This window comes from Pleurodeles waltl, chromosome 4_1, assembly GCF_031143425.1.
Source record: "Pleurodeles waltl isolate 20211129_DDA chromosome 4_1, aPleWal1.hap1.20221129, whole genome shotgun sequence".
Taxonomy (NCBI): domain Eukaryota; kingdom Metazoa; phylum Chordata; class Amphibia; order Caudata; family Salamandridae; genus Pleurodeles; species Pleurodeles waltl.
This window is the reverse complement of record NC_090442.1, coordinates 856,658,720-856,677,950: the sequence shown is the minus strand read 5'-3', so window position 1 is coordinate 856,677,950 and position 19,231 is coordinate 856,658,720. Positions and strand designations below refer to the sequence as shown.

The window sequence follows — 19,231 nt, the reverse complement described above, 5'->3', positions numbered from 1 at the left end:
TAAAGTGTGGAATGCCCTGATGCTACACATAAGAGCACTGCCTCACCTCTTGAATTCGGCAAGAAGCTACAAGCCTGTTTTTTCGAGTGGTTCCACTAAGCCATATGTTTGGCTAGACTTACACCTGCTGAGCTTAGAAACCTCTGACACCGTAAAGTCCAAGCAAGCAATGACAAATGGCGAAAGGGGTCAGCAGTGAGACTATCTTTATGTGGTTGCTCCTGAGTACATCAGAAGGCTTCACTTTGCTAAATCCCCAACTGAGGAATACTACAAGAATGATCAACAGTGAAACAAACCTGGATAGATTTGTAATCCAACTGCAGCCTGAAACATTGAAAGATTTAAAACATTACAATGCAATCAGTCTATACAGAACTACACATATTATGATGTATAAACAGAAAAGCATACCAAATAAATAGTGACAACCTTGTCAAACTAGTCTACTAAAACATTAGGCAACATGGCATACAGTCCAGAAGAGTCATAAGTTGCAAAAGAAAAATGCAACAATAGAGAATTATCTTCCTGTGTTATCATCATCAAACATTTGAATGTTTAACAAATCGTGACTAACTGCTACACCCGGGCTTCTCTACTAAAGCTAGGGTGAAGTAGCCCTTGCAACATACCTCAGTACCACAAAGGCTTTCTTGTTTAATAGGCATTATTACTTTTCCTATTTTTTTATATTTTTTCTGAAAATATCATGATGTGGTTAATGGTTAGCAAGAACAACATCATTCTGTTAATGGACTGGAAGAGGACTTAAACACACTAAAATTATTATGGAAGTCAAGAATGGAGGAATTTCGTTTTTTGTGTATAGATTTGTATTCCTATTTGTTGTAATTGCGAACACAAAGTTAAAACATTGTTCATATCACAACAACATACACCACCCACTGTGCTCCATTGTAACAACCGCAAGGGACAAAATATAGGACATCCACTGATGCTGTCGAAAGCTATTGAAAGCGAAGACTCGTGCTGTATTTCTAAAAACTCATGGTCATGCAGACACACAGCACTGTCAATCCCCCATCCTCACGTCCCCATGCTAACAGACATTACAAGTATTTCTTTCGAGCCACAATGGCACAGTCCTGCAAGTCCTTCATGGTGGCATAGCATTGGGCACGTCGAACAGCACGTCAAACTTGAACATTTCCTTGAAGTGTACTGAACTGGATAACACGGTTGGAAGGCCACATCTTATAACTGGTTCTTTTTTATTTACTAAAACGTAAGAGAACATATGGATTGGGCCCTCTAAATGAGGGATGTAGAAATACTTAGAAACCCTTAAAAAAAGGTTGTGCACCTCTGAAAGTCTTTGACACACCGCTGAAGCACCAGGAGCGGCACGTGGACTAAATATAAAAGGTTTGAAGACAAGCAGCGATGAACTGAGTCATGTGTGTGGCTAGGCCATTTTTGTGCTACTGTGCCCATGCGAAACCCAACTGAGTCATTATCCCACCATTCTGCAACATCTAACAACTGCCAAGAAAGTGGCCTGAATTTTGTAGTGCAGACGTAAAGAAAGTGCTGGACCTGAAATACAGCGTACCCCCTCTTTTTCTCCCACTGTATACTCAACACAGTGGATGAAGGTGATGCGGAGAGGGCTGGAGCCCTATGTGGCTCACTACCGGTTGTGATTCAGTACTGGCATCCCTTTAAACTGAAGACACTATTGGAAAGATGCAACAACTTCCTTAAAACAATGAAGATATTGGCTGAAGCTATGACAAAGTCCATGTACCTACATTATGTGGTAGAAGAGGTTTAACAGAGCTTTAGGAAGCAGCCAAAGATGGGGAAAGATAATGAATTTACATTGGAGTAAACGACCCTAAACACACACTATGACTGCCAGAATACCACACATTACACGAGTTTCTTACAGGAACAAGCCATTTAAGGGTAGAGCAAACAAAGGGCGAACATATACATGAATGAAAATATTTGTGACCACATGGGAAGTGGTGGATGCTGAAGAAGGAAGCGGTAAGCACTTAAGCATCATGATGTTCAAAGCTGCAGCATGATCGAGCGGTGCAGTACCATTGAAGGTCTCTGGAATGGTTACGAGTGAGAACAACGCACAAGGAAGAAGCGCTTAGTACAGTAAAAGTTAAGGCAGTGCCTGCAGAGCAGATGAAGTGAATTAAAGTGAGAGACAATGTAACACAGGACAACATTTTTTTTTTTATATCCATTCTTGAAAACTGTCTCAATTTTTATTTTTTGTGTAGTGTTTTTACTATGTTATGGCTATAAGCTGAAACATTAAAAAACTGAATTGAATTAAAAGATGAAAAGCACAGAGAGTAAGGCACCTGTTGATTCAGTTCTGGGATTTGTCTCATGACAAGAGAATGTTGGTAGTAAAGCTCGGGATCGTGTAGCATGAATATGAAGTCAACCTAGCACATTTTCACTCCGCAATATAAGGGATGAAGAGCAAGAAAGGGAAACTACAAATTCGCCCATTTGCAACCAGTTGGTAATTTTGACATCAGTGCATGTGATTCCATTTCAGCAAACAGGTTGACTAAGACATAAAGAGCAAAGTGACTGACATCGCTCGTTATGCCTAACCATCCTCCCAACGAATCGATCCATCAAGTGTGAAAGACATCTGAAGTCTACTAGTGATGCTATTATAGCAGACGTTAGTGGGAAAAATATCTCTTCAGGAGTCTGGATATCACCAGCCGCAGAGACATAAATAATCCAGTACATATCCTCCTTCTCCACTCACTTTAGAATCCAAAGTTATACGCCCCGGAACTTAAAAGCATCCTTGTAAGCTGAATTTCTCCAAAATGCCGCTCTGGAGATCCAAGACAAACTGCCAGGCATTCTCAACATCAGTCGTGGACTACAGATATATGTCATTCCCCGCAGGTTTCTGAACCATTGAGAGTTTGTGCCACTCTCTGTCAAGGACAAAAGAACAAGTTCAGCTATACTGAGAAAAGAGTGAATTACTCAAGCTAAGCGAAGAGTTATTTGCATGTGTGTTTTTGGGGCTAGGTTGATTTTATTTTTATTAGGATGGTCAAGTAGGGGACTACTTTGACTAAGTGACTTGCTGAACTAGAGACATGAATGGCTTTAGGGGTGAAGAGCAAGCTTGTCACACTGCAAAGAAATTGCATGGTGGGCGAAACCACCGATACATATTTTGATACTAGGGTTTTAGTAAGCCAGAGAATCACACATCTGCCAAAGGTGGGCCAGAATGCACGGCCAGACCTCAGACTCAGAAAGACAACCCAGCCTCATCAAAGGCCCAACGTATAACGCACAAGCTTTGGAAGTTACACAACAGACATTTAAGACATGGACATTTTTCCTCAACTGACAAGTTGATTGATACTGGTATGGATGGCATAAGACCCTTCAGCACCTACGAAAATTAATAAAAAATTGAGGGCATTCCCATGATTAAGGTGGGACAAAAAGAAGGCTCTAGGCGCAGTACCATACTGAGCGATATAAAACACTATATTAAAAAAAGTTATTATTTGCCACAGGTGTAAAATGAAGTGACCACCAAATTGCAAGCTGTCACAATTTAAACACATAATCAGGGGTGTGGAATTTATTAAAATATCTACTTGTCCAGGGGACAGGTTGCTTCTCAAATCTACTTGTCCTGTAAAAAGATCTACTTGTCCCTTTGGTGCCATGCAGTGTGGCGTCAAATTATGGCAGCAATTAATAGCCTCTCTGATTATGCCAGGGCTACGACCATAGTAGGGCTTGAATACTTGGAGTTTCAATCCCTACTGTAGCAATTTCCTTATTTTGCCACCTTTCTGCAGATCTGCATACTGGGGCTGGAGGAAGCAGTAAGCAATAGTTCCAGGACTGGAATGCCTTTGAGTCTGCAAACCTACTAACCTGCATATTTGAAAGATTTTTACCAGCTTCTCTCTAATATTTTCCCATAATAAGAAAGGTTGGACATTTACTCCTGACAATGGCAGAATTAGAACTTCTTCCAGGGTTGGGAAGAAAGTGGCTGGAGGGAAAATGAACTTGCAAATGCTCAATAGATTTTCACATGAGCAAATCTACACATCGTATTTACCCACGCTAAAATACAGTTCACAAATATTTTATAGGGGTACGACATATACCATGGGTGCACTTTTGTGACTTTCTTTAAGAATTTGGGGCCACAAGTAGGTAGGTTCAGATTTGTGACCTGCAAATTGCGAGTTGCAAATCCGAATGTAGGATGGTGTCCTTGACACCATCTGTGATTAGCAAGGGCTTCGCAAATGCCCACATCATGAATAATCATGAGGTGGGTCGCAATTTGCGACCCCCTCACGAATGGTGGCCCTCACAGGGATGGTGGCCCTCAAAGGGATGGTGGCCTGCTGGAGACAGCAGACCACCATGTCTGTGACTGCTTTTCAATAAAGCAGTTTTTTTTTTTTTTTTTTTTTGTAATGCAGCCCGTTTTCCTTAAAGGAAAACGAGATGCATAACAAAAACGAAAAATGAAACGTTTTCGTTTCATTTTTTCAGAGCAGGCAAATGTTTACAGTGACATTCACAATGGGAAAGGGGTCCCATGGGGATCCCTTCCCTTTTGCGAAAGTGTTAGCACCCATTTGAAATGGGTGCAAACTGCGATTGGTTTGCGCCCGCGGTCACAAAACAATCCTACATTGCACTGCGAGTTGCAATTAGGAAGGGAACACCCCTTACTAATTGCGAGTCGCAAACCCGTTTTGTGATTCGGTAACCAGGTTACTGAATCGCAAAACTGGGTTTGTGCATCGCAATGTGCTTTTTGCACGTCGCAAACAGCGAAAGTCGCTGTTTGCGACATGCAAAAAGCTACCTACATGTGGGTCTTGGTCCCTAATTAGGTCTGGTGTTAACAAAGACATTTTGTTTTTATTAAACTTCTATTTCTCTCTCTTTCGGCTGGCTTTACTGTGAGTGATCGCATTCTGCTCTTCCACAAGGAGCATATTGCCACACAAAGTAGTTTTGTTCAGTGTCAGGAACTACAGTGGCAATCAGTGACGTAACGAAACTGGAGGGTGCCCCTTTGCAAAGAACATGGAGGAGCACCCTCTCCAGACTCACTCAGGGCAGGTGCTGTGCTGACGGGGCCCCCTGGAGGGCGGCTGCGGGGCCTTTGTTATGCTGCTGGTGGCAGCGTGTGCTTTAAGAGTTCAAAAACCTTTTGGGGGGGTTTTGCCAATGTTTGTTACAATGTTGAGGGCCTGGTAGCTCCCACAACAATAAAGTGTTACAAAAGCCATGTCAAAACAAGACACGCATTGATGAAACTAAAAGACTTATAAAAATATGTCAGATCAGTTGGCTTTGTCAGTGTTTGTTTATTTTCATGCTTCCCATAAGCGTGTTGAAAATGGTTACACTGATTTTCCATTAGAAATATTTTTGGGAAATACTAGCATGCATCAACACATTTTACTAAATGACACTTCATTTGCATATAATCAGAGAGCATTCTGGGAGCATTATACTTAGCCTCTTAGCCTAAACTTTTCAAACATGTGTGTACACGTTTTTTTTTTTTTGTACTGGAACCAACGTCAGTAGTGAAGTGTGACCTTAAAACATTTATTTACAGCACGCACCCTAATAATGAAGGCTTTCAAATAATGAACCATAAATACAAGTTCACACATTACCTCAACTGCAGAGAGTTCAACTCTCTGTAAACAGGCAGCCAATGGGTTTGTGCTGTGGGGCGATAGGAATTCCACATCCCTGGACATATTTTTATGGATATCCCTTCATACAACCACTGACGTCACTGCTCCCTGGGTCTTCTCCACACAGCCGTTGCAGAGAAAAAATGTACTTCTTCCACTTCAAGAACACAGGTTCACTGGTGTGCATCGCGCTATATTTAATAATATTCAGACTACTTATCTATACACCCTTGCCCTGCCACAAGAGGCCTATGAGATATAAAAGCATGCACAACCTACACGAGGCAGAAATGGCCAAAGCCCTTCCGCTGGAGAACGTGGTGGAAACAACTGCTGCTTAACAGTTCCTGCAAGCACAGACCAGCTGGTAGAGTAAGATGTGGCGAGCTGCAGTAACCCTGCAACACGGGAAAAGCCCATCCTCACCACCTGCAGCAGCCCTATGGGTTGCAGGACACTGTCACAGTAGATAAGAGCATCCCCTACATCAGGTCGAACAGCTGACCTCTCCACCAGCAGAGAGGTTACATCTAAGGTCAGAGAAGATTGTAGCCGTCTAGTCCTTTGCAAATAAATTAAGACTAATAATAAACTTGCAAGCCATGGATGAGACGTTCAGCTGTATCGTGGATCCATAAGTATTCATCAGCAGGCAATCACCCTATTTTGGAACAGACTTCGAAGAAAGTTGGGAGGTTTTTGGGTACCCAAAAAATGCAATTAAGATGAAAACTAAATGAGAGATGGGCAATCAGATGCCACGCTATCAGGTTTCATGGGGGAGCAATGATACACTATTCACCCAGCCATGTGCACTGGCTTTTGTAACGCCCTCGCTGGCTGTCATCATTATGTAGCTATCCATCGTGACATACAGCCTCTTTCGAATCTCAAATAAAAACCACTACAAATACAAACACTCACGAGATGTGCAGCTAAGGGTAACTTAAAGCAGCATTCTTTCATTAGGTAGTCTTAATGGAGACAAGGGACATTGTGCGGGCCTTGTGAACCTTGAATAGGGAGGGCCAAAAAGACGAGAGGAAAATGTGTGATGCCACATGGGATGAAGTCACTTTCCGCCTCGAAATATGTAGTCTATCAACGTTCTGCAAAGAAACTTTCAGATTGAAAACATATACATATCTCTCTTTTTAACTTCAATGGATCGCTGATAAACATTTGGTATTGTATTCATTCGGGAGCCTAATATTGAAATTTGTGATTTAAAGTACTAAATGTAGCACTGCTTGATGGTTTTAGCTATTCTCTTTGTAAATTTGGTCTTTATTTATGGATTTGTAAGCACACACGTCTGGCTCTAGCCATCGTTTTCGATCCTCTTAAGGCACTAGGAACGTTAGATGCTACGAGCCAACAAATTACCCCACGGGAATGTTCTTGCGTGTCAGTCGTAGTGCCTTGCATCTAGGACCCTGACCTCGATTTCTTCCATACTGCTGCGTCTCTTTGGTACCACCATATGGGTGTCTGTGCGTCTTAAGGATACTTGCCAACATTCCCGAATAAGAAGTGATGTTCCCGGATTCAAATCTTACCTCCCGCCTCCGGACACAGACTTTTAATAATCTGTCTGCCTCTGCTTGGTCGTTTTGCGTTCAACTCCAACCCAATACACTGCACCAAGGAGTACAACTGACTTGAATAAGTGTGAGGACAAGGAGAAGCAATCGGTAAGCAAGTTTATACTGATTGACAGGTTTCGGGGCGGCACTAGAAGACTCAAAGCCAAAGAAAGCCTGCAATTGGTTAGGAAAAATGACCTGCCGAGAAAAGAGGTTGGTGTTGTGACGCTCTCTACCCTTCACGTGGTCCAGACTCGTTGCTAGGCAACTTGCTCTAACCGGAACAAATCACTACCAGCGAGCTCCACTTATTGCGCTTTACAACGAATTTATTTATTGACATGGCTAAATAAACAGAGTCTACGTGATGTTGTTTACGATATCCATCTGTTCTTGCAACGTCATGTCTACGTTAATTCTTGGAACAACCGTGCAGCTCTTGCTTTCCACAAGGCCACCAACCTTCTCGCTCGCCGTACTTGGATTACAAGGTGGCGGAAGTGCCTTGCGTGCAGCACGTGAAGCGTAATGTGACGTTAAGACGTGCTTGTCACGTGGTGTGGACGCGACTCTTGTCTTTTTTTTTTTTTTTACTGTAAGGTAATGGGATGTAGTCGTTAAGGAAGCTAGAGTGGGGCAATTGGATTTTGTAGTCTATTTATCCGGAGACTGAAGGTAAGCCTGAAGTCGGTGGACCTTTCATCTGGTTCAAGACGATTGACAACGCAACATTAATATTTGTTCATTGTGATTTTTTCACGAAGGATATTCTCAAATTACATTTATTGTAGCATGTTTTTAGAAAAAAAAATAATATTGTATATTTGTTGGAAGAACTGTCTGAAATTTGTAGAGAGACGAGTCTCCGTAGAGTGTGACTTAGTGGGACACCGTGAAAGTGCCTAGACGAGTACGGCCAGTGACAGACTACCTTACCATAGTACTAATTTCAAATAGAGACGTTATTCAGCTGAAAACACTAGTGCTCAGTGTAATGCATTTCTTCATTACGGCAAAGGGAAAGTTTCCATTGTCTCTAATGTGACGGTAAAAGTCATCGATTCCCAAAACTGCAGATACATTAAGCTTCTTAGCGCTGATACCGTTCTAGCGCCACTTTTAGTTTTTGCTTGTACAGTGTCTAGGTGACACGTTTTTATTTTCAATGCGTATTTTGTCACGCTGCTGTTTCTCTAGCCTCTTAATTGTGCAATGGGTGGAGAGTGGATTCCAGTTGCAAGTTGCATCTTTTGAGCTTTGCTTTTTCACGCCAAGGGTGTGCTTACCAGTAAAAAGACAATGTTGGGAGGTAAGTTTGTAGGCGGTTAAGTTAAATAACGTGCAGCCCTTTTCCCAGTGTGGATGCATTTTAAAGTCTAATTGTATTTAGTAGGTATAGAATTGGAAGGCAGACAATCGCATTGTACCGCAAGTATTAAAAAGCATGAGCCTCTCCTTGTGGGCCTAAAACCTACTTCCTTATTCAGGTGCCAGGCGTACGCTTGCTAGTAAAACAGATATTTGAAGGGAGCACATCTAGCTTGTTACTGGTGTTGCAGGGTGCTCCTTACTGGAGCTGTTGTCCACCTAAACTTGGAAACCACCCAGAGTTCTCTCTGCTTTTTTTTTGCGTGTTTCTGTTTTTGCATGTATGTCCAGTCTTTTTCTTGAAATAATGTAATTTTTCAGTTGACAGAAGGGGAGATGTAGTGTCTTGCATGATTGGGAATGTAACCTTTCTGACTCCCCGCAGACCCCATATCAGTGTGACGTAATCAGTAGAATAAAATGTAATGAAAGCTTGGTTTAGAATGTTGGAATTCATATGTAGATGCAGAGGAATAAAGACGTTTGATTTACAGCTCTGTGTGTGGCCTAGTCATTGGCGGGTACCAGACTAGGGAAGATACTACACATAAGAGAAAGCATTCATGGATATAGTAATAACTCGATAAAGTTGCACAGTGAACTTAAAAGAAAGGCACAAAGGGGGATGCTGTTATGGGTCCTTCAGGGACAAATAGACTTCTCTTTCACCTAAAGAAAATGACAAGTATATTGTGAACTCTGCTTATAGGGCAGTAGCAAGCATACTGTAAGGCTCAGCCTAGTGCTGAATCTAAAGCTTGTGGATAAAGCTTCCCAATAGGGTACAGTGATGCAGAAGATGTAGGTTTTGGGCAGAGAGGGGAATTGGAGGATTTATTATAAGCAGGTGTGAGAGTAGGAGCTAAAGGAGAGGCTGAAATGCTCATTTACAACCCTAGAGTCCAAAAAAGGACTTGGTGTGCGCAGCCGAAAGAAATGAGAGGCTAATTTTGGAATGCACAACAAACATGGGTGTGCATGGGATTGTCAAGTCCCAGCCAATTGCAGACTTTACTTCTGAGAACACAACTGTACTGCAGCACATGCATAATGGGAGTTTAGGTTCTTTCTTAAACTCTGTTGCATATCCATTTCAAAAGATGGTATTTTTCCTGTCCGGTCTGTGACCCCAGGCTAAGTCAGCCTAGGCGTATTCTATCCTTTATGTCTAAGGGCAAGTAATTTTAAATTGAACAGTTTAAAATACCCATTCTAATATATTTCAGAAAAGAGACAAGCCATTCGCTTCAAAATTATTTTTTTTCACCCACACAAAAGAGAGAAAAATACATATTAAGATATCACAGGAGGAACAATGTCACACAAAACATATCCTACAGCAGGTCAAAATAGAATTTACAGTTGCATCCAACTTTCCGTTGACGTGTAAGATGTAATATGGTCTAAAGCTGATAATGCAGCTATTGGTTCTCAATATTTTAAAGACACAAGCATCCACACAATAAGAATCGGAATGTTAATTTTGTATTGCACAATAACCACATCCTGACACTTTTATTTGCTCACCTCAGATGTTTGTTTTTCTTGCTAGAAAAACAGACATTTGAGGAGAGCAAATCTAGTTTGCCATTGGTGTTGCAGGGTGCTCCTTACTGGAGGTGCTCTCCACCTAAACTTGGGAACCACCCAGAGTTCTCTCTGCTTTTTGGCATACATATGTGTCACTCTAACCCTGAAAGGGTTTTGTTTTGACTTATACTGGGTGTTTCCTTGTTTCTGGATAAAGCTAAACCTCTCTGAAGAGCTATAATGACAGCAAAACACGTCAGGGGTTGCTTTTGCTCATTCTTTGTTTTACCAATCCAAAGCTGTAATACTGTGTCTGGAGTGGAGAAAGGCTTTTTAAGGTCGAGCCTGCCTTCTTATCGCAGCGAGACGCTTTAGGGTTTAGAAAAGGGCTCGGAGCCCTGTCGACGTCACGTCAGTGTTTTTCATTGGTTCGTGGGCTTGCCTATTAAACTCTGCTTGCTTTCATTAGTCGAAGGCATGCATACGCCATGCCTTTTCCGGTTGCTAGCCCTCCACGAGCGCATCGACCAAGTACAGAAAACATGCAAGGCTCGCTGTTTTCTGTCTGGCTCGTGGACTACTTTTTCTCTAATTTACTAGCGCGATTTCGCTTGGCAGAAGTTGAGCGCTTTACACAGTTAATTGCACTTTTTCGGGTTACGTATATAAATGCAGTTTTGCCGATAGGTGAAAAGTCGGGTTATGAGTTTACAACGCTATCAGCTCTAACATGAGCAAACGCGAGACCCGTTGCATTGCAAATGCTTGTTTCATTTAACAGCTCGGCGAGGATGTCACTGTGCCAATCCTCAGCTTAAAGGTTTTTCTGTACAAATGTTAGGAGATTATGTCCCTTTCTAGCTCGACGTGGATGGCACTGTGCCCATCCTACGTCTAAAAATGTTTCTAGAAAAATAGATATTTGAGGTGAGCAAATCTAGAGTGTTGCTGTTGTTGGAGGGTGCTCTTTACAGGAGCTGCCCTCCACCTAAACTTGGGAACCTCCTGGAGTTCTCTCTGTTTTTTGGCATAATTTATGCCTCACTCTAACCATGAAAGGGTTTTGTTTTGACTTATACCAGGTGTTCACTTGTGCCTGGATAAAGCTAAACTTCTCTGAGGCGCTAAAATGATAGCAAAATGCATGTCAGGGGTTGCTTTTGATCAATACAGGTTGGCTTGGTTGGTATTTTACCAATCCAAAGCTGTAATACTGTGCCTGGAGTGGTGAAAGGCGTTTGTCATTTTACAGCTCAGCAAGCATGACACTGTGCCAATCTTCTGCTTAAAGATTTTGCTGTACAAATGGCAAAAGACTTTGTTCCTTTCTAGGTTGGCGTGGATGGCACTGTACTAATCCTATGGTTAATAACTTTTCTAGAAAAACAGACATTTGAGGTGAGCGAATCTAGAGTGGCACTGGTGTTGAAGGGTGCTCATTACAGGAGCTGTCCTCCACCTAAACTTGGGAACCACCTGGAGTACTCTCTGTGTTTTTGCAGAATTTATGTGTCATTCTAACCCTGAAAGAGTTTTGTTTTGACTTGTATATAGAAACATGTACAACTATATCTTTTCAATTAATCTTTTTGGTGCTTTGATCAGTTGATCCAATGTGGTTACTGGATGCTGTAAATTGTCATCTTCAATGTCAGAGATTGCTAACCATGGTAAGGAACCAGCAACCGACGCTGAGCTTTCAGAACCCGTCTTTCTTTCACCATCTCACATTGAAGATCGATGAAACGCATGCTTGAAGTGAGGATAGTCTCTGGTAATGGACTTCCCAGGGTTCTGGTTAGACACTACTTGGAAAGGTTCAGCATTGTAAGGAGCATCATGTTTTCTTTTGCGTACGTCAAGCGATAACCACATCTCCTTTTCTGAATGAGTAGTCTTTTGCATGTCGCCTCTTGTCTGCATCAACTTTCATCAACTTTCATTTTATGACGACGCCATACATTTACGGCTCAAACTAAACCTGGCTACTTCGCAGACTTACCATGGTCTCTGGAATTTAACTACGGCTCTTGTTACCATCTGTACACTCTGCTGTACAGCTCATGATCCTTGGAATTTTACCAACAGTAACCTTTTAGTTCAGACTCTACAAGCCTTGAAAAAGTCAATGATGACGAAACACGTGTCGGCTGTTTCCTCACAGATATGAGAATTGTACAGTGCTTCTATAGTACGCATCTATTGCTTTTCATGATATCAGTGGACTCTCACCCTGACTTAACACTGAGGAATAAAGTGTTCTCACCGTGATCCCGTGATGTGCCGTGGTTTTATTCGTCTCTAACTTTCATTTTATGTTTGTGAACCAAGCCCCTTGTACGAATCATGTTTTTATTTTGATCTCTTTTGGTGGTCCGTTGAGGTAACTTGGTTGCCATTGCTCTTCGAACTTCAAAGTCGCTGGACATTTACCTGTGGTTGAGCGGGGTGTCGAACAATAAGCTTGTAAAGTAGAATTCAGTACGCTTTTCAAACTGAGTTTTTCAAGAGTGACATGCTGTACTGCTTTCTTTAGCATACTCCCAAAACGCTCTACAAGTCCATTGGCCTGTAGCCAAAAAGGTGTAATCTTTTGATGCTTTATGTTCAGATGCACCTGAAATTCTTTCAATTCTTTACTGTTGAAAGGTGGACCATTATCAGACTTCACAATGGCTGGTATGCCCCATGTTGCAAAGATGCCATCAAGCTTTCCGATTGCTCGCTCATGTGTCATGGATGAAAGATCTTAGACCAAAAGAATACATGAATATTGATCTGCAGTCACTGTTAACTGATGTCCATTAGGGAAGGAGCCAAGATGGCGACCCTCTAAGCCATATTGCTTGTAGCTCTGCAGCCCCCGGCACTATTAGTAATGACCCTGTCCTGATGCTGCTTGCTAGCAACAGCGTTTCCACCAGCATCACCCCCCTCTCCCTGGCCCATGGGCGACTCTGTGATGGGGCTTACTCCCCCTCTCTGATGTTTTCACCAAGGCCTTGGTGCGTTGCTCACTGCTGACGAGGCGGGGATGAGAACCCGCCAGCTGCGGTAGCTAATCCAAGGAGCTATGCTTAGCGATCGCCGGGAGTGCACCTGACCCCGTGGAGGAGTGGCGCTGGTAAGATCACATGCACCCGTCACTGTGGACTATGTGGAGGCAGAGGACTGGATGGACGGACAGACGGACGCGCCCTGAGGCAGAGAAGCTCTACTCTGGAGTCTGGGCTCATACACCCGGGGTTATTATTGACCTGCGATCCCTGGGGCATACACTGACTATTTTTGCCTGGGACCTACCGGTTGCGACAGAGGGCTGGCGAGGCCATTGGAACTGACCACCCCCCAGGCCTCACCGGTGACTTATTGGAACCCAGCCTAATTGCCTCCAGGGTTCTTTATTGGTACCCCCCAGTAGGGGCCCACCATGAGACCGTCAGGTCTGTTAACCAGTTTATGCAGTTAGAGTTTGGGTACTTTTGCTCTTCGTTGTTCCCCATTGCATTGTGCATTTGGTGATTCTTGAGTCTCTGCCCTGCTATAACGACTGCCCTCATGGTCCACACCAAGCAGGCCAAGGCCCAATCTGCAGCACCTGGCATCACTTGAAATGCACCCAGCCGAGACTCGCAATGTTATGCCGGTGGGTTTCTTGAGCAAACGTTAGCCGCACACTCCAGCAGGTTTGATGAGATTCTGTCAGCCGTGTTAGACATCAAATCCACGGTGGAGCCAAAAATTGACGCCCCTAAAATAGACCAAGGCCTTCTGTGAGAGTACCACTAAAAAGCGAGGGACTGTGTTGAAAACGCAGAATCTAGCTGGGCTTCCAATAGACCTACAGTCTCCGACACTGCTGCCCGAGCCAAGGTCCTGCAGGAAGGGTGGAGTATCTTGGGAAAAGCACAAACAACCAGGAAGGTAGATCACGGTGCAGTAATGTCCATATAGTGGACCTGCTGGAGGGAAGGAAGTGCCCCAGCATTGAGCTTGTTCTCAAGGAGTGGTTCACAAAAACGATCCAGCAAGGTAAACATTCAATCATCTTTTCCGTGGAGCGTGAGCACAGAGTCCCAGGCAGACCCTCCCACCCAGGAACCTCCCCACATCCGGTTGTCACTTGCCTCTTTAATTACAGAGACAGAGATCACATCCTGCAGGTCACCTCAGCGCGGGGTCCATGGATGGTGGAGAATGCCCAGGTTAAAATTTAACTAGACTTCACAACGGAAGTGCAGCAGAAGAGGTCCTCCTTTCTTGAGGCAAAACAATGTCTTCTTGACCGTGGCATCAAATATGTTCCACCAAATTTCCAGCCATGCTCGGGATTATGCAAGGCAACAGTACTAACCTCTGCACGACACTAGATGCAGCATGTGCTTGGCTGAAAGATAGGGGCTTTATCACCTCCCATCAGAAGAAATCAGTAACTTCTTCCCCATGGAAAACATTCCAAAGACGCCACCCTCGTGGACCGCACCCCTATTGGGTCCCTGGGAGGAACAGGCAGCCAGAGAAAGGGCACCGGAGGTTGCGGAGGTGGTCCACAGAGCGTCCACTCCTGTCTCACCTGGACCGGAGGCAGGCAGCCCTAGAGCAGATATACCAGATATCCTCCATACCCATACTCTGTTTGACTCCTTGCTTGGTGAAGGCCTGCTATTCACCCCGCAGATGGTGGAGGAGCTGATATGACCATAATAATCCTCTATAAAGGGTAATTAATCTGTCTCACAGTGAAGACCATGATCCGGGGCTTTAATGGGACCAGTGCCCATAATGTTGTGTCCGCGGGCCATGAGAGAAACTCCCCTTTTCTTTGTACTACCAATTATCTGCTGTCCTCCTTTCCTTCGCCCCGAAACCTTCCACGTTAAAATTTTGACTGGAGTTACTGTTCACCTAATTGCATTATAGTGATACTGGCCGGGCACCTGTTGGAACGCTGGCCTGGATAGGGTGTTCTAAGTTCGGTATGTGCTTGAAGTTGTTTCTTATGTTTTCTTTGTTTTTGTTGGATTGCTTACCACTATGTAGTAGGGACAGGTGAGTCGATAGGTGCGGTCAGTGGGGCAGGACATGAGGGGAGACGATATCCACTTCCGTATGCATGTTACGACATGGCCACACATCACAGTAGCCTAGGAACACCATATATGCATTCGACTTGGAATGTGTTGGGGGTAGCCAGTTACACCAAACGTTCTAGGGTATAGCAGTACCTGGCCTGACGAAGGATTCATATTGCGCCCTTACAAGAGACCCATCTCATAGCCTCCGAGCTAGATGATGTGTGAGTAATGGTGCGGCATGCTCGTGGGTACCACTTACTTCTGATATGCTAGGGGCACACTTATCTGGGTGGCACCGGAACACCATTGACAATTGTACTCACATAAGTAGATCCGAAAGGTTGACTCACAATCCTGGAAGGAGTTCTAGACGGTCTTCCCGTAGCCATCATTTCCTTATATACCCCCAATACTCGTCAGGCACATTTCCTACAATCCCTTACCCCAGCATTGCTTCACAATGTATCAGCACCCACACGCGCTGGGCCTCTCATTCCCAAGTGTCAGATGCGTGGCGTAGCCTTAACTCTCTAATCTGCGAATATTCCTTTTACTCTTACTTGCATGACCGACGATCAGTCTTGTCTGCTGTAGCTCAGAGGCCTCACAAAGGTAAATTGTGACAAATACTTAGGCTGCACCACATGAGACCTCTGTCCATTACAACTGACTTGGGGCCACGGACGTCCCCGCATCCCTACCTGATGCCTTCCTACCTATGCTCTGCAAGACAACCCTTTTGTGGGGCTTTATTGACTGTAATTACCTCCTACTTCACATTACAAGGGCACGGCATCTGGACCTGGTATTGAATAGGACGCATTCAAAGTGGTAGTGCGTTGACTTGCAATTAAAACAATATATGGTTCCTGCGTGACACTGAGACAGGAACTACACGCATTGGAATTGGAAATCTGTAGACTTGAATGCTTTGCCTCAACGACTTGACGGTCACAGCCCCTCTAATGCAGGCAAAGATTGCACACATGACCGCCTTGGAGAGACTGGGTAAATTCGACTTCGAGGACTATCAGGCCAAGAAACATGCAGAGGGATACAAGGTTGATAGATTCTTAGCCTTGCTATTACGCTCAGATTCCCCTAGGGTATCCATTACTGCCATCCAAGTTGAGACAGGTGTAATACTTAACACCCAGGAGGCCATCAACATATCTTTTCGCACTTATGCTAATAAGTACGTAGCTCCACCTCCAACTGATGAATCTTAGAACATCACATTTCTGGACACAAGTTTACCACATCTTCAAATATTGCGATGGGAAGCTCTTGAGGCCTCCTTGACTAGAGATGAGATCACAGAAGCCATCACACAGATGGGATGGTGTAAAACTCTGGGAGAAAATGGTTGGCTGGTAGAGTTTTATGCAGCTTCTCGGCCCAAACTAGCCCCACACCTACTAAAGGGTTATGAAGATGCCTTTAATACAGGTGTACTCCCACCCTCTTTTCTGGAGGCCAGAAGTGTGGAACTTAATAGGAAAATCTACTCGTCCATGGGACAGTTTGCTTTATAAACCTCCTTGTCCTGTAAATAAATCTACTTGTCCCTTTGGTGCAAAGTACTGTGGCCACAAATTATGACAGCAATATCATTACATAAGAGCTCTGATAATAGCCTCTCTAATAATGCCAGGGCTGATACTACAGTAAGGCTTGAATACTTGCAATGACCTTATTTTGCCACCTTTTTGCAGATCTACATACTGGGGCTGGAGGTAGTGGTAAGCAATAGTTCCAGGGTTGGACAGCTGTTTTGAGTCTGGGCAAACCTACTTATTTGTTTTTTTTAAGGGTTTCCACCAGCTCTTCTTTAATCTTTTCCCATACTGAGAAAGGTTGGAAATGTACTTCTTCCAGGGATGGGAAAAAATGGTTGAAGGAAAAAGTTAACTTGTAAACGCTCAACAGATTTTCACATGAGCAAATCTACTTGCGCATACTTTCTTGCGCTAAAATACAGTTCACAAAATTTTCCATGAGTACAATTGTATTGGTCTACTTCAGTAAATTCTTGTGAATTCATGAAATACACAAATGTGCACTAATGCAAATACATATACCATGGCTCCTATTTAGTGACTTTAAGAATTCTGCCCCTAATTAGGTCTGGCGTTAACCAAGACCTTTTGTTTTTATTAAAGTTCTATGTCTCTTTCTATGCATCTGTTGGCTGGCTTCACTGTGTCTCGTAACAATCTGCTCATTCACAAGGAGCATATGTGCACACAAAGTAGTTTTGTTCAGTGGCAGGGACTACTGTGGCAATGTGTGCTTTTTGAGTCCAAAAAACAGTTTTGCCTTTTACCAATGTTTGTTACAATGGTGAGGGCCCGGCAGTGTCCACAACAATGAACTGTTTCAAAAGCCATGTCAAAAGAAGTCAAAGGACTGACAAAATCAAAAAAACTGACCTCCAATGTCGGACATATTGGGTTTGACAATGCATGTTTATTTTAATGTTTGCCGTAATCTTGTTGAAACTAGTTACATTGATTTTCCATCATTAATATTTTTTGGAAACACTTGCATGCATTAACACATTTTACTAAATCATTCTTCAAAGAAATGGTACCTAAAATTTCACAGTAATTTATCAAAACACTTTTTCCATAGATGCATTTTTTTGTGAAGATTCTATTTTGAAAGCAAAGAATCAAAAAATCTTGCTTTCAAGCGTCTGCAAATATTTGTATATAATCAGACAGCATTCTGGAAGCAATATATGTAGCCTCATAGTGTTGAACTTTGCAAACGTGTGCCCATTTCTTTTTACTTGAACCAATGTCAGTAGTGCAGTCTGAGCTTACAACTTTTATTTAGAGGTCACCCTATTAATAGCAGCTCTGCATTAATTGTATCATAAATACAAGTTTGAACAGCATTGAGATATGAACACAAATATTACCTCAACTGCGGACAGTTACCTTCCATGTGCTGTAATGTGGTACTGTAATTTGGCAGCCGAAGGGTTTATGCAGCAGGCTATTAAGCCTACTTTTCCCAGGAACAAAAAAAACATGAAAACATGTTCATGCTATAGGAATTTCACATCCCTGCTGAGAATCTTGGAGTTTTCATATCTGAAGATTGCAAAGTGAATAAAGAACATAACCAGGCCTCTGGATACCATATATCAATATTAAGTTGCTCTAACCAGCAGAATAATATATTTGTTTTACCACTACAAGGTTGATCTATCACTGACGTGGCCTCATCTGGATCACTGTATCCAGCTGTGGAATGCTGATCTTGAAAATTGTCTTGTTATTGTTTCCTTTGGCCTCTCCATATGTATTTTGTCAAATTTTGGAGGCCATGTTTCTAATGTGTCCAGTTTTCGAGTTATGTTCTGTATTTTGTGTTCATTACTGGTGGCAAAATGTGGACCATTAAGGCTGTTTCTGGATGGTTTTACTGGAATATGTTGCTTAGTTTGGAATACCACCTCTTGCTGGTGGGTCCAGTTCTGCAGTCAGCCCTGTTCGGTGTATCCGGTCTGGAGCCTTGTGTTTGGATTCCATATTTGTATTGCTGTCTTAAGTTCTGCAGGCCAGCTCTTTCTTCGTGCATCCAGCTCTCAAGGCAAAACTTTGTGCTGCAGGATTTTTTTTTATCCATTGATGGATGTGTTTGTGTAGCTATGAAAGTGAAAGTTGATCAGTGATTTAGTAGTGGACTGGGTGAGTTCAGATGATGTTTGGATGAGTGGGTGAAAGACTGGGTATGCGAGTACCTGCCTGTAAATGCTACAGAGCAGAGCTGTGTAGTCCATATAGTGTTCCCACAGCAGCCGACAGTTGTGTTCTCCAACAAAAAGGTGTGAGCATGGCAGCAAAGCCAAAACATATGCAAACCCTGTACACCCATCAGCATGAATCCCTCATCATTGAAAGGTTTTTCATGCAAAATTATCTTGTTCTCCAGA

The 19,231-nt window shown here is 43.1% G+C and overlaps 2 protein-coding genes across 4 annotated transcripts in view; one reads left to right on the top strand and one right to left on the bottom strand.

Annotated features, from left to right (window-relative positions):
• The window catches only part of CEP290 (centrosomal protein 290), a 1,276,764-nt gene extending 1,269,345 nt beyond the window's left edge, over positions 1–7,419 (bottom strand). The window contains exon 1 of one of the 2 annotated variants that reach the window (XM_069229617.1): positions 7,286–7,419. The gene's annotated coding sequence lies outside the window, so the exon portion shown is untranslated. The remainder of the gene's footprint in view (positions 1–7,285) is intronic. The other variant, XM_069229618.1, reaches the window with a different exon arrangement.
• Positions 7,420–7,871: 452 nt separating this feature from the next.
• Positions 7,872–19,231, top strand: part of TMTC3 (transmembrane O-mannosyltransferase targeting cadherins 3) — a 504,535-nt gene continuing 493,175 nt past the window's right edge. For both annotated transcript variants that reach the window (XM_069229615.1, XM_069229614.1), the window contains exon 1: positions 7,872–7,987. The gene's annotated coding sequence lies outside the window, so the exon portion shown is untranslated. The remainder of the gene's footprint in view (positions 7,988–19,231) is intronic.